Source organism: Protopterus annectens, chromosome 7.part0, assembly GCF_019279795.1.
Source record: "Protopterus annectens isolate FY-2018-M chromosome 7.part0, PAN1.0, whole genome shotgun sequence".
Lineage (NCBI taxonomy): Eukaryota > Metazoa > Chordata > Ceratodontiformes > Protopteridae > Protopterus > Protopterus annectens.
Genome location: NC_056739.1, coordinates 328,111,381 through 328,125,615, shown reverse-complemented (window position 1 = coordinate 328,125,615; position 14,235 = coordinate 328,111,381).

Sequence of the window (14,235 nt, the reverse complement as noted above, 5' to 3'; positions counted from 1 at the left end):
AAAAGGTCCCGATCTCCATCTATCGGCTCCGTTCATTCGGCTCCACCATCGCCATTGCTGTCTGAACGGAGCCATAGATCTCACTCCTCTAGGTCGTCGAGACTATCAGATCATGACCTTCAGAGGGTAGTGAGTTGACTTCTTAAGTCCGAGGCACTGGCCCAGATGCTTCAAAGTCTGACTCAACAGTCGAGGACTATTCTCATTACTCAAAATGTTCCTCCTCTGACTCTTCTGAGTTCGGAGCCGGGGCGGCTCGGACCCGAGACTGTGGTGGCGTCGGAACCGATACCTTTGTCTTCGGTGCCGTCGTCTGCTCCGATGTCTTCCTTGGAAGAATCTCTGCGCCGGATTTCCCTGGTCGGCTCCGAGGGGCGAGTGGTATCGGACCCTTGTCCGACCCCGCTCTCCCTCTCGGTGCTTCGGCACTGGTGAGTTTGGCTCCGACATCGGCCTCGGAGCCATCACTGTCGGTGCCGGGGGAGGTTTTCAGCTTTTCGGAGCGGAGACCTCTGGCTTTGCCTGACAGGGCTGCCTTCGAGGTCATGAGGAGCGTGTTAGAAACAGGTTCAACTCCACAGTCGGCTCCTTCTGCCCCTCACTCCACGGTGCCTCCGGTGATTTCTGCTCACTCTCTTATCCCGGACCGTAGAGAGCCAGCTCCTCAAGTACCCCCAGTGGGGATCTCCTCCTCTTCCGAGGCCTCTCCTGAACCGGTGGGAGAGCCCCCTAGGAAGAGGCAGTGCAAGAGGAAGCACATTGACTCCCCTGAGTCTGTCACCTCTGACACTGATTTAGAGGATTCTGAAGGTTCCCCCTCTGAAGATGTCTCCTTTGCAGACATTCTCGAAATCTTAAAACAGAGGGGGAATTGGCCAGCCCTCAACCCTTTAGAGGATGAATCGGTGTATCTTGAGGCGTTTGGCTCTCGCCCTTCCACCTCCTGGGTGTCCCCTCCCTTTGACCCCCTCATGCAAGTGGTGGCAAAGAAGGCCTGGGCGGCTCCTGACTCAGTGGAACCCACCCCCAGGAGACCATCAAAATTTATCACTGCCCCCAAGGACAAAGAATTTTTAACCAAAGGCGTCTCTGTTGATGCTATGGTGGTGGCTGCGGCCACCAAGAAGGAGTTAGCTGATCCTTCGGTGCCTGTTCATCCTCCTAACAAGGAGTCTAGGTCGATGGACAGGTACGGGAAGCGGATGTTCTCGTCAGCGACCTTTACTATGCGCTCGCTGAATTACCTGTGTCATTTCACTCGTCTTCAGAGGGATTTGCTCAAGGAAGCGAGCGAAATGTTAAAGGACCCAACAGCTGCGGGTTTTCAGGATAGGATGAACTCTCAGCTGGCGACCCTTAATTCTATAACTAACTCCTCCATGCGCCTCCTTTCATATGCGGCGGATGGAGCGAGTAGAGCGGCAGGTACAGGTGTAGCCTTGCGTCGGCACGCCTGGATGCGGCTATGTAACTTTGTGGACCCTTTCAAGGTGTCCTTCACTAATGTCCCTTTTGATGGATCATCCCTCTTTGGTCCTCAAGTGAAGGAAGCCCTGACTAGGTGCGAGACTGATGGCAAAACTCTCTCTGCCGTCGGAGTCCGTTTTTCTACTCCTTCTAGGCCTTACCCCAAAGGCCAAAAGGGGGGAAAGATGTGGTTCCGCAAACAATCTCAGGGAGATTTGCCTGACGCACAGAGTCGATTCCCCTCTAGAGGCAGTGGGGGGAACAATAATGGTAGACGCCGTCCTAGAGGCAGAGGGGGCCCACAGAATCAGGGCAGTCGAGAAACCTTTTCCGACAAGCCCTTCCAGCATCCCTGAGGTGTTGCCCGACTGTCCACCTTCGGAGGTAGTCGGGGGAAGATTATCTCTGTACCCAGAAGCCTGGCTATCCCTAACTCAAGACAAGTGGGTACAGTCTATCATTTCCGAAGGCTACAGAATCCCATTCCTTTTCATTCTAAAGCAATCCAAAAAATCCCTTCCAGACATTCCACCCAGTCAAAGGGAGCAAGCAGCACTAGAAATTTCAAAGCTGCTTGCAAAAAGAGCCATTCAACCAGTTCCAGCAGACCAACAAGGATCCGGAATCTACTCCAAATTCTTTTTGGTTCCAAAGAAAACAGGGAACTAGAGACCCATTTTGGATCTCAGCAACTTGAACAAGTTTGTCAAGAAAATAAAGTTCCGGATGGTCACGCTGCAGTCCATTCTACCCCTTTTTGGGCGGGACAACTGGATGTGCGCAATAGATCTCCAGGATGCGTACTATCACATCAAAATGAGTCAGTGCTCCAGGAGATTCCTCCGCTTCAGGCTGGGAACCAGTCATTTCCAATTCAGGGCCCTGCCCTTTGGTCTCACTACAGCCCCCCGAGTGTTTACCAAATGCATGGCAGTGGTCGCCTCTCATCTGAGACGACAAGGATTCCAGGTGTTTCCATATTTAGACGACTGGCTCCTTACAGCCCCCACCAAGCATCTGTTGCTTCTTGCCAGAGACTACACCTTTCACACATGTCAAACACTAGGCATTTCAATAAATTACGAAAAGTCTGTCTTGTCGCCTTGTCGTGTTATTACCTTCATAGGCGCAAATCTAGACACAATCAACATGTCAGCCAGACTCACAGAGCAGAGAATAGCAGACATACACAGACTGGTCTCTTTGGTATTACAGAGCAACAAAGTCAAAGCCAGACTGATCCTGAAGGTCTTGGGGATTATGGCGGCGGCCATCCCTCTTCTACCATTAGCCCGCTTCCATATGAGAATTTTACAATGGATGCTCTTCACACAATGGTCTTTCCAACGACTTCCAATGTCCCATCCTATTCGGATAACTCAATCGTGCAAGAATCATCTCTCTTGGTGGATCACATCTCCCCAGCTCCACCTAGGGAGACCTTTCGTCCCTTCCCCTCCAGTTGCTACAGTGACAATGGATGCCTCCCTGATTGGGTGGGGGGGCATTAACAGGGCAGGACGGTCCAAGGCATGTGGCAACCTTTCGAGTGCCACTTGCACATAAATGTCCTAGAGATGAGAGCAGTGCTTCTAGCGTTGCAAGCCTTACAAGACTCTCTTCCCAAGGGAACTATAGCAATCCAGACAGACAATATGTCTGTAGTGTGGTACATCAACAAACAAGGCGGAACCAGATCTTATCCCCTATGTCAAGAGGCACTCAGACTGTGACAATGGGCGATTTCTTCTCAGCGGTTTCTGTTAGCAACGCACATTCCCAGGAAGTCCAATGTGATTGCAGACAAACTGAGCAGAGCTATTCTCATGCCTCATGAGTGGTCTCTGAAGAATTCAGTGTTGGAGAAAGTTTTTCGAAAGTGGGACCAGCCTTGCTGCGACCTTTTCGCTACTCCTCAAAACAGCAAGTGCGACGATTTTTTCATCCTCTTTCCCCAACCAGGCCACCCCAGCAGAGACGCTCTAGTACACGATTGGCCCCGGGGACTTCTGTATGCTTTTCCTCCCTTCCCACTGATTTCTCAGCTAATACAGAAAGCCATCGCTCAGAAAGCTTCCATGATCCTCATTGCCCCTTACTGGCCTCGACAGGTTTGGTTCCCATTTCTCCACCATTATCTGTTGGAGCAACCTTGGCATCTGGACCCAGTTCCAGACCTCTTGACCCATCAGTCGGGTCAGTTGCACCACTCCCTTCCTTCTCTGAACCTCACAGCGTGGTTCCTCCAATTCCAACTCTAGCCAGGCTTCCTCTAATATCTCGATCAGTTAGAGATATTTTGATAGCCTCTCATAAATCTTCCACTCGGAAGATTTATCATAGTAAGTGGAAACGTTTTTCCTGTTGGGCTCAGTCAAAGAATATAGATCCTTTCACTGCTTCCATTCAATCAGTTTTAGACTTTCTAGCCGAACTTTTCCACTCAGGTTCGTCCCCGTCTACCATCAAATTTCAATTGGCAGCAATTTCGAACTTTCATGTTGGAGTGTCAGAGTCCTCCATTATGTCTCACAAACCTCTGCAAAGCCTTTTTAAAGGGAGTTTTTCTCCTCAAACCACCTATTAGGGATCCTCCTCCTCAATGGGATCTCAATTTGGCTCTAGCGTCCTTAATTCTTCCCCCCTTTGAACCTGCGGCTTCATGTTCAATGAAGTTACTATCTTGGAAAACACTCTTTTTAGGAGCTATCACTTCAGCTAGAAGAGTCTCTGAACTCCATGCTCTGTGTAGTCGACCCCCTTACCTTGTGTTTCATAAGGATAGGGTGTCCTTACGTACTAACCCGTCCTTTTTGCCTAAGGTAGCTTCACTGGCAAATTTGAATCAAACCATTGACCTTCCTGTGTTCTTCCCTAATTATTCGAACAGGTCAGAACAAAAATTACATTCCTTAGATGTTCATCGTCAACTTAGGTACTATTTAGACAGGACCAAACAATTCAGGAAGTCTGATCAACTGTTTGTTTCTTATGCAGAAGGTAGAATGGGCCTTCCAGTTTCTAAAGTATCTCTCTCTAGATGGCTTACTTCGTTAATTACCCTTGTGTATGAGATCAGACATCAACAGTTGCCATCCAAACCCAGAGCTCATTCAACTAGAGCTTTAGCCACATCTATAGCTTTCCAAGATAGGCTGCCTATTGATTCGATTTGTTCTGCAGCTACTTGGGCTTCTCCCCATACCTTCATTTCTCATTATAAGTTGGACTTGGCCTCTAGGGACCGAGCCAACTTTGGCTCCACTGTACTCAAGAGTCTGTTCCGATAGGCCACCCGGGACAAGGTGCTAGGGACGCGGTCCCATCCAGCAAGAATGAAGGCGAGATGGACAACTTAACATTTAGAAGTTATGTACCTACCATAACGTTCCATGTTAGTTGTCTTCTTCTTGCCTTCTTTCTTGCATCCCACCCTCCTTCCCCCTAGCCTGGACAGACCTAGAGGAGTTTGTTTTTGTTCCTTATGGAATTTCCTTGCTGGGCTTAGCTATCAAACGAGATCTGAGGAGTTACTGCCTAGCATTGTGGGATATAGGGGAGCCTCGAGCTGGTGGAACTAGCTCTTGAGCTTTTAGAGTGGCCGAGTCGGAGCCGAGGATCAGCTCCGAACCCATCCAGCAAGAAAGAAGGCGAGAAGAAGACAACTAACATGGAACGTTATGGTAGGTACATAACTTCTAATTTTTCTACATTTTCTAAAGTTTTTTAAAAACTTCTTGATGTTATGTTGTCCCATCTCACCTTCATTCTTGCTGGTTGGGTTTGGAGCTGAAACTCCGCTCCAACTCGGCCGTATACCAAAGCTCGAGAGTTTCTACTGGCTCAAGGCTGAGTCCTATTCCATGATGCTTAGCAGCTGTTCCCCAGATCTTGTTTGCCGCTTGAAGCTTCGGGATTGTCTTCACTGGTTCAGGCTTGTAAAATTTTAATATTTTATACCTTAGTACTAGTAATCTTCTAAATACTATCTCTTATAATCTATTAGTTTTATAGTAATAACCTTGCACTAATTTTTTCTCTTAAACTTGGTAATTTTTTCCTTTTGCAGCTGTTTTTTTCTTTGGGCCTTGTCGTTTCCTTAAGAATCTGTTTTAGTTAGAGGGTTCTTGTCCTTTTTTCGAAAATTTATTGTTATATCTTGATTCTTTATTTACCTGTTCGTTGAACACACTTATTTTCTTAGCGTTTCACTAGTGTTAGAGTCTGTGCTGTTAATTTTCTTGGCCGTGTTTTTATTGGGCCTGTATAGTTCCCCTGTCCCGTTTTCTCGTCACTACTTAGTTGCCGTTAGATTAGTATTAGGTTCATACTAGGCTATCTGCCCTAGGGCATTTATAAGCCTAGCCAGAGTGTGTTTGGCTTTCGCCACCCATTTTAAATTAATTTTGCTATGCCCTTTTTCGAGGTTAGTATACTGTGCCTCTGTCTAACAGTGACACAGAAGTGATACCCGGGGTAAACCTACGATCCCCCATCCACTCATCAAGATTCCTCTTGAAGAGAGTCAATGAGGGACTCTGCCTAACTTGGACTGGGATTTTATTCCAGAGTGAAGGGAGCCTCTGGGTTATGAATCTGTCCCTCCAGCAAGTCCTATTTATTTCAGTGCTGAGGTTCAAGTCTCTCGAGTGCGTAGCTCGATGGGGTTTGGATTTTCTGAGGTGCAGCATGTCCATTAATTCCGGGTTGGACATGGCTTTATACGTCAGGCACAGATCGCCTCTGAGCAGGCGGTATGCCACTGAGTAGAGCTGGAGTTTCTTTAACCGGGCAGCATATGGCATCTGTTTGAGCCCTTTGATCCTCTTGGTGAGGTACTTTTGGGGTCTTTCCAGTTGCTGCAGGTGTCTGGTAAGGTACATCCCAAAAGGGGCATTGTACTCAATTGTGGGCCTGATGAGGGATGCGTAAAGAGGCATGATGACCTCCCCTGATCTAGATGTGAATCCCTTCATGATTAGGTGGGCTATATAAAATGTTTTTCTAACCACTTTGGCCACGTGGTTGTCAAATGAGAGATTGCTATCAACTTGGGTCCCCAGGTCCCTAATTACGTCTTCTGTACTTAATGGATTACCACCTATGCGGTAATTTGTGGGCACTTTGTTTTTGCCAAAGGGGATGACTATACACCTTTTGGCGTTTAGCTTGAGGCCATGGCTCTGGCACCAGTTGTCTCTTTCTATGAGGCCCTTTTGGAGGATGCTTGTGTCGGCTGGAGAGTCGATTATAGCACCCAGTTTGCAGTCATCTGCAAACTCGGTCAGCCACAGTCCTTCCGTGTTGGCCTGTACCTCCGAGAAATATATACCGAACAGAAGAGGTCCCAGGACTGAGCCTTGTGGGGCGCCACTTGTAACTGGTTTGGAGTCTGACATGGCTCCAGCAATTCTAACCATGTGGGTTCTGTCCATGAGCCAGTTTGCAACCCATCTAGTGACATAGGGGTTTCTATTTAAGCTGGTGAGCTTATCTATAATGCCCGAGTGGGGTATTGTATCGAAGGCTTTTGCGAGGTCCAGGTAGGCTGTGTGGACTACCTTCCCCTCGTCAATGGCCTTGGTGACTGTTTCAAAGAAATCAACCAGATTTAAGAGGCAGGATCTGCCCTTAACAAAGCCGAACTGGGCAGGATCCAGTGTCTGTAGGTCCCCAATATCTTTTTTTATGAGGTCCATGATGATCCTTTCCATAGCTTTGCAGACCAAGCTAATCAGGCTTATGGGGCGACAGTTTCCAGGATCCGTTGAGGCACCACCTTTGTGGAGAGGGACCACTGTTGCTGTACGCCACTCTTTGGGTACATATCCTGTGGTAAGGCTGAGATTGAACAGTAGTTTTATGTTTGGGTTTAGCTCTTCTTGAAGTTCATGTAGGACGCAGCCTGGGACACCGTCTGGTCTCATTGATGCTGTGTTTTTTTGCTTTGGAGAGGGCGGCTCTTACCTGAGCATCTGAGATGTCAGGGGGGCAGCACTCTGCTGGGATAGATATTTGCCCTTTTGGTGGGGAGGGGGGGGGAGAAGTTTGCGCTGAACCTGTCAGCTAGGATGTTGGCAATGTCTGTGGGTTCAGTGTATTTTTTTGTCATTTTGGACTAATTCTGAGCATATCTGGGAATTCCCACCCAGGTTCCTAACATAACTAAAGAAAGCCTTGTGATTATCCTTAGTGTCCTGTGCAATTTTTCTCTCGAAGCTGGCCTTAGACGATGTTATGAGTGCCCGTAGTTTTTTGCTAACACTAATCAGAGATGCTTTCCCTTTTTGGGATTTTGCTCTATCATGTAGTAGCTTCCTCCTTCTATTGTATAGTTTGTTTATGGCTGGGGTCCACTAGACAGGACGTCTGCCTTTGGAGGATTGGGTGTTGGTTTTATTTGGGATTGCATGATCCATGCATTCCTGAAGGTGTTCATAGAATGCGTTTATAAAGGATTCTGCGGTCTGGGCCATATTTTCCACAGGACCGGGGGCTTTGAAGGATTCCACCTCGGTTTTGAGGAGTGTGAAATTTGCTTTAGAGAAATTTTTCACTGTGGTTTTCTGGGCAGGGGGTGGGGTCGGGATGTGAATATCCAGTGAGATTAGTTTATGGTCTGATCTTGCCAGTGAGGGATACACTTCTGGTCTGGAGCATAGAGTCCCCATGTTGGTGATGATCAGGTCCAGTATGTTTTCCCCTCTTGTGGGAGTGGTAACAAGTTGTTCCATAGCATTTGAGTTTATAAATTCTAGGAACCTTTGAGCTAGGGTGTTGGAGCTAGAGTAATGCTCCCAGTCTATGTTTGGGTAGTCGAAGTCGCCCAATATAATGGTGTTTGGAGAGACCTTCATATTTTCCAGTGTTCTTAGGAAGGCCGAGTGGGGTTCCTGGGTTTGGGAGGGTGATCTGTAGAAGGCTATAAACTGGAAGGCAGTTTTACCCACTGTTAGTTGCACATGGATAGTCTCTGATGCTTCGTGCTGTGCCACCAACCTGGAGGTGTGGGTATCTTTGACGAATATTGATACTCCCCCTCCTTTACTGGTTCGGTCCAAGTTTTGGGGCTGAAAAGCATGGTATGAGGTATAACCTGGTAGTGCTGGGGTGCTCTCGGGAGCCTTGAACCAGGTTTCTGTTACTGCACAGATATCAATGTTCTCCATGATAAGGAGAGTTTCGAGTGCATGCATCTTGAGGTTTAGACTTCTGGCGTTGAGTAGCATTACTCTTAGTTTCTTATCCCTTGTGATACCTATGGAGGTGGGTTTGTCTTTGAGCCTTGCCTAAAAAAGGCACTATGGGGGTAGCAAGAGCCTTTGCCAATATCCAAAAGCCCAGGGGTGACAGGTGCAAGCCGTCCCTAGCGAAGCATCGTGGCCTGTCGAGCATGTCATCCCAGGCTGACAGGCATTAGATCCCCTTTGAATGACACCAATACTTAAGCCAGTTGTTGAAATTGATCATCTTGTCTTCATATCGTGGCATCATTCTTGGTGAGGGTAAGATGCTACTCAAGGTCAGGGTCATACCGGCCTGGGCCACATGCTCAGAGAGCTCCTCTATGTCTCTTTTCATGTAGTCCAGGGAGGTACGTCTCAGGTCATTCACACCAGCATGGACAATGACTGAGTCATATTTGTACTTGCCTTGGAGTGACCTGAGTGCTTGTGTTATGTGGCATATCCTAGCGCCCGACAGGCAGCTCACCGTGACCTTCCCCTTGTTCAGCCTGGTGAGCGGGACTTCAGTGTGCCTGACAATAGAGTCACCTATTACAAGTGTATCAGGTGTGTTGTTTTAAAGTCTTTTCCTTAGGAAACGTTTTGAGATATAGGTACTTTTCCGTTATCGGGGCAACAGGTCTAATAGAACTCTACTGTACATTTATCCACGGTGATATAGTTGAGCATTAATAACATTAAATATAATATTCAGGGGTGTTTGGAGGTCCTTTCCGAGAACACGCCATTGGGCTGGTGTGGGTGGGACAAACACGATCAACCAAAGGTATGTAAGAAGTGCTAAGATTCCAAGTGCATGCATTACACCTGTTGCCCCGATAATGGAAAAGTACAGAGATATATATTTTATGTGCATATCTCGTTTTCATCTTAAGCATTTAGCTGATTTACAGAGTGTGAGGGTGCGACAGCATTGTTGGTGGTTAAAGCAGTCTTGTTTTTGATCTTTGGCTATTATGATTCTTTAGAGGTGTGTTATATTATGTGAATTTCCAATCCTTTCCTGTCTAGCTCATTTTTGATTAGAGATGTGACAGTCCCTTTGAATTAGAGGGCTGTTCCTTTCATGTGTAGTGTTTAAATTTAGAACATTATATATTAGAGGTGTGTTACAGTTATTTAAAAAAAAGTGGTGTTCTTTGAATTGTTTGTTCTTGGTACTTACACAAGTTTGTTTAACTTTGAAAGTTTTGTGAGCCCTTTTTTAAGTTAGAGGGCCCTTTTTACATTGGTTAACTATTAGATCTGACTGCTTTGGATATGTCTAAACAAAGAGGTTAAGTCGGGGGTTTAAAAAAATGTCCTAAGTGTAATCAGAAGATGTCCATCACCGATGTACAAAGAATGTGTTTACTGCCTGGGGGCAGTTCACTTACAGAAGTCATGTGCCATTTGCCACTCCTTTAGCTCCAGGGTTCTTCATGAGAGGAAGAACAAAGTTTTCTTGACAGGACTAGTAAAATCTTCTTTTGCAGAGGCTTTGGAACAGGGTCAAAGTTGTCCAAAGGAACCTACTTCACCTACCCAAAAATCGGACAATACAAAAACTTCAAAAGATCATCTTCTGCTGCTTCAGACCAGTTGGAGCCATTGAAAAAGCCATCAAAAATGTCTCCGTTGATATCCAAGACTGTCTGATCTGAGACACCTTCTACCTTGGCTCCATGAGTTTCGGAGCCATTTGTTTTTCAAGTGAGGAGCAGGTACCCTGTACTGGAGTCGGTATCTCCCACTTTAAGGTCTCCCTTTTTACAGACCACAGGATCCCCAGCTCCCCCTTCTCGATCCTCTAGAAGCCTTTCTGACTACAATGTGGATTGTGTGGTGCAGAGGCTTCTGAAGACACTGGCGCTGGCAAAACATTTGTTGGAACTGACCCAGAAGGCTTCAGAACTGACTACACCTATCCCAACAGCATAATTTCCTCCTCTGATGTGAGTTGTGGTTTCAGAGCCGGAATGCATGGAACTGATAGTGATGGAACCATCAGAGCCAAAACCTGCTCCATGATTTTCGGACCCGACCACTCAGACTATCTCGGTACCGTCAGAGGGGTCTAGGAGCTAACACTCTCTCCAGTCGGGCCAAGTTTTCTTCAGATCTAACCTTGCCTCTCAGGGCTTCAGCATTGGTGAGTTCGGCTCCTACCTCGACTTCAGAGCCAATCCCCATGGGGCTGGGGGACCTTCTAGTTCTTCGAATCCAGGGGGTTTCCTCGGATCATGGGCTGCGAGCTTTCAAAGCCATGAGGAGAGCACTGTCCCTGTGGACAGCCACACTCTCAAGACCAGTCATTACTGATTCCACACAGATATGGAGACCCAGAGCCTAAGGATGCCCCAGCAGACGAACCTTTCTCTTCCAAAACCTCTCTGGAATGCCCTTCTGAAGAGGTACCTCAGAAGAGATTATGCAAGAAGAAGCATTTGGACTCCCCACAGAAGACAGTCACATTGGACACAGACGTCGATGACTCAGAAGGGTCCCTGAGGTCGCCCTCTGAAGATGTCTCTTGCAGACATCTTGAAGATCCTTAAGCAGAGAGGCAGCTAGAAGCCCATCACCCCTTTTGATGAGCTTCTGATGAGGAGTCTGTTTACCCTGAAGGCTTTTGGGTCTCACCCTTCCACTACTTGGGTGTGTCCACCTTTTGACAAAATTATGGAACTGGTTTGTCGAAAGGCATGGAGTCTTCAGACATAGTGGAGCCTGTCCCTAGGAGGCCGAATAAATTTATCAATTCTCCAGAAGAGAAACATTTTGTAATGAAAGGGATCCTGGTAGATGCTATGGTGGTGGCAGCCACCAAGAAGGAGTTGTTTGATATGTCCACCTTTGTCCATCCTCCAACCAAAGATTTGCGCACGATGAACAGATACAGAAAGCACATGTTTTCTTCAGTGACCTTTACACTCGGGTCACTGAATTATCTTACCCATTTCACTAGGCTACAGAGAGATCTGAAGGAGTTTGGAGACACTCTCCAGGGTTCAGTGGCTGGGGAGGTAACAGACAAGGTAGCCTTGCAACTCTCCACGCTTAATTCAGTAGTGAACTCATCCATGAGGCTTATTTCTTATGCAGCCGATGGAGTGAGTAGGTCAGCAGGTTCCGGAATTGCCGTTAGGAGACATTCCTGGATGTGCTTGTGTAACTTTGCTGTACCCTTCAAGTCATCCTTCATTAACACCCCCTTCGATGGCTCGTCCCTGTTTGGGCCTAAAGACAAAGAAACATTAACCAGGTGTGAACAAGAAGAAAAGACTCTCTCTGCCGTCAGAGTCTGTTTCTCCACACCTTCTAGACCCTATCCCAAGGGTCAAAAGGAGGGGAAAATGTGGTTTCGAAAATCCAAGTAAGCCTTTCAAGACACATGGTGAACCTTCCTCCAGGGGCAGATGGAAGATGGCCACACAGCAGAGGGGTTCCGCAAAACCAGGGTGACAGAGAATCTTTCTTTGGTAATCCCTTTCATTCTCCTGAAAGGAGCCCCGTCTGTCCCTCTCTGGAGGCAGTCGATGGTCGCTTATCTTTGTACCCAGATGCCTGGCTAAAAATAACAAAAGTGGGTACAAAGTATCATATCCAGAGGTTACTCTATACCCTTTTCCATGCCACCCCCATTAATGAAAAGGACCCTGGACGTTCCACCCAGTCACAGGCATCAAGCAACCATAGAAATTCAGAAGTTGCTAGAAAAAGTCATCCAACCGGTCCCCACAGATCAGATAGGATCCGAGACTTAACTCAAAGTTCTTTTTAGTTCCAAAGAAAACAGGGGACTGGAGACACATACTGGATCTCAGCAGACTGAACAAATGTGTAAAAAAGCCAAAGTTCCAGATGGTTACACTGCAGTCGATACTCCCTTTTCTGGGAAAAGACAATTGGATGTGCTCTCTAGATCTCCAGGATGCGTACTACCACATAAAAATGGACAGGCCATCCAGGAGTCACCTGCAGTTTCGGCTGGGAGCCAGTCATTACCAATTCTGAGCTGTGTCCTTTGGTCTCACTACAGCCCCCAGAGTGTTCACCAAATGTATGTCAGTGGTTACGGCACACCTGAGGCATTTAGGATTCCAAGTGTTTCCATATTTAGACGACTGGCTCCTAACCGCCACCACCAAGAATCTACTTTCACAAGCAAGATACACAACTTTGAATCTCTGTGCTCATTTAGGAATTATAATAAACTATGAAAAATCTGTCTTATTGCCATCTCAATATATTGTTTGTATAAGTGCAGAGTTAGACACTATTACGATGATGATAAAACTTCCACCAGACAGGATTCAGACCCTTTGAGCACAGGTTCGAGACCTCCTCATGAAAACAAAGACTCAAGCAAGGACAATTCTCAAAGTATTCGGTACGATGGCAGCAGTGATCAGTGTAATCTGTCTAGCTTGGATGCACATGAGAATTTTACAGTGGCTCCTATTCACCCAATGGCTCATGCAGGAACTTCCGATGTCACATCAGATAATGCTAACAGAATCTTGCAGGAGAGACCTACATTGGTGGCTACACTCAGATAAAATGACTTTAGGTCGTCCCTTCATTCTCCCATCCCCTCTAGCCACAGTAACCACAGATGCCTCCTAGATAGGGGGGCATTATCAGTGAAGGGCAGCCCAAGGCACGTGTCAGGATCACGAGGCCCATTCGAGATGAGAGTGGTGCTTCTGGCATTGCAGGCATTCCAACACTCTCTTCCAATAGGAACAACTGCAATCCAAACAAACACGTCATTTGTTTGGTATACAAACAAACAAGGAGGAACCATATGTTACCCCCTTTGTTGAGAGGCCCTGAGAGTATGGCAGTGGGCAACTTCCTCCCAGTGCTTTCTGATAGCAACACACATCCTGGGGAATTCCAACGTGGTAGCAGACAAACTCAGCAGAGCAATTCTAATGCCTCATGAGTGGTCCCTGAAACAAGAAGCGGAAATGATTTTCCGAAAATGGGGCCAGCCTTGCTACGACCTTTTTGCCATGTCCATGATCACAAAATTCAGCAGATACTTTGCCCTAATCCCCCCCTCTGTGGGAATTCCCATGGGATGCACTTGTACACGATTGGCTCCTGGGTCTTCGCTATGCTTTCCCCCTTTTCCATTAATACCCAAAGTTCTTCAGAAAGCCAGTGATCTGGGAAGGACATTAATTCTGATAGCCCCTTACTGGCCTCAGCAGATTTGGTTTCCCTTCCTAAGGCCTCATCTTCAGGAAGAGCATTGGATTCTGGACCCAGTGCCAGATGATCTGATCCATTCGTCGGGAGCTCTTCATCCATCCATTCACACCTTCAAGTTGACAGCTTGGCTGCTTCAATACCAAGTATAGCCAGGCTAAAAAAACTTTCATCTGCAGCACAACATATCCTGATTTCTTCTCACAAGACATCTACCAGAAGATCAGCAAATGGAAGAGATTCTCAATCTTGACACTAGAGAATCATATTGATCCTTATTCAGCACCTATAACTTCCATCCTAGAGTTCTTGACAAAGCTTT